Consider the following 1,945-nt stretch of genomic DNA (forward strand, 5'->3'; position numbering starts at 1 on the left):
CATTAATAATTATTTAAATAAAATATTAGACGAGGAAACGTGGACGTAGAAAAATTGTAAATTAACATTGTTGTTTCGTAAAATCTTTTTAAAATATATATAGTATCGAGTGAGATGCATTTAACAGAGAGAACGTGAAACATTTTTATCGATAATAATAAGAATAAGAGGAAAAACTCGTTTAATTAATAAATGAAATAGATATCTTAATGATAAAATTGAATATCAAACTAAACTTTTTCGTTTTCCTTTTCGTTTTCAATTTTATTCTTATATCTTGTAATAAAAATTATTTTCGTTCCGATAATTTGCAAATTTGCTACAAAAAACAAACTTTAATCGAATAAAGTATGTCACATAGCTTGCAAATTATTTTTACTATTATTAACGATAAAAAGAATTATTTTAAAAATTCTACTAGAATGAATTTACTACGAACAAATATTTGCGAAAATCTTTATGCAAAATAATTATCTGTCACTATTATATCTATATACTATTATCGTGCAAAATATAATCTATTTTATTTTTTTGCAAAATTATTCGAATGTTTTTTTTTTTTTTTTAAATGAAATACAATTATATAAATAAATATGAATGTTTGTTTAATAAAATATATCTATCGATAATATTGAAATTTCGAGGAAAAGATATTCTTTTTAAAAAAAAAAAAAATAAATAAATAGATTTTATATAATGATTCCACCTTAAATAACGAGCGATCTATTTTTAAAATATCTTTTATATCGTTAACAATGGGAAAAAAAGTGTTTTAAATATGCAAGCTAGATGTGATGATATACGCGCATATAACGCGCCGTAGAAATCTTCGCATCTTCCTCTTCGTTTCCGAATAATATCGAAAACGAGAATCTTTTAATAATTTATCTTATCAACGAGTGAAATGCGAAAAAAAAAAAAAAACATATGTACAAGAGAAAAGATATATAAAAATACGTGGCGAAAAGTAAATCGACTCGATCTGGAATGTTAACAAAATAAAAGTTGTGACAAACTAACCTGAGGCGACAGAATGTTCACGCTGCAGCTTAAATATAAACTTTTTTTTTCTTTTTTTTTGATGACTTGATTACTTTGGAAAAAAAAAAAAAAAAAAAAGAAATAAAACACAGATCGAAATCAAAAAGTGGAAAAAATTAAAATTTGTACAAACGTTTAATATATATTATTATACGGTATTATGTATGATATATATATATGTATATATATGTATAGATAAGAGAGAAAAAAGATTTCGTGGTTTGTTGAGCTGCAGTGTGAAATGCCACCTTTCCGCGATCGCGTCTCTCCAAGAGAACACTGGTGCAGAGACTGAGAAACAGCGCGTGGAAACGGTCTACCGTAAAAATAAAAGGACAACCGAAAAATCGGAAAAATCGTATATAGAAGTTTCTTTCTACTCAGACACATTCAGCCGAAAGATATGAAACACACCTTCCAGAGCTGATTTCGTGATTTCGTATATCACGATGAGCAACGTAAAAAAAAAAAAAAAAAAAAAAAAATTGCAACAATACAATTTTTGTATTAGTAGCGTACGAATTCTCTACGCGAAAGCTTTCGTGCTCATTAACAGCCATTAACAACATAATACCACCATCCTTTTCATTAACTACAATTTCAATACCAGGTACTCTTATATAACGTAACAACAAATATATATATCCATAGAAAAGATAAATCAAAACCCGAAGGATCAAAATCACCTTGTTTTCGTTCTTTTAGGCAAACAACAAAATTGTTTTTACAACAAAAAAAAAAAAATATTTCGTTGCTCACCTGGGACTTCAGACTCCTTCGGGAAGAAGTTAGTGTCGTTGCGCTGATATCGCGCGATCACGCGCCACGCGTGGAAGAAAAGGGAATTAATAGAATTGGACTTATTCGATATCTGATTACCGAAGGCAGAAAAATCGAGGGGAGA

At 28.1% G+C, this 1,945-nt stretch overlaps 1 protein-coding gene across 3 annotated transcripts in view; it reads right to left on the reverse strand.

The window, feature by feature from the left end:
• LOC102678395 (BUB3-interacting and GLEBS motif-containing protein ZNF207) overlaps nt 1–1,945 on the reverse strand; it is a 13,902-nt gene that overhangs the window by 1,351 nt on the left and 10,606 nt on the right. The gene's annotated exons all lie outside the window — the stretch shown is intronic.

Source organism: Apis dorsata, unplaced genomic scaffold, assembly GCF_000469605.1.
Source record: "Apis dorsata unplaced genomic scaffold, Apis dorsata 1.3 scaffold_200, whole genome shotgun sequence".
Classification (NCBI taxonomy): domain Eukaryota; kingdom Metazoa; phylum Arthropoda; class Insecta; order Hymenoptera; family Apidae; genus Apis; species Apis dorsata.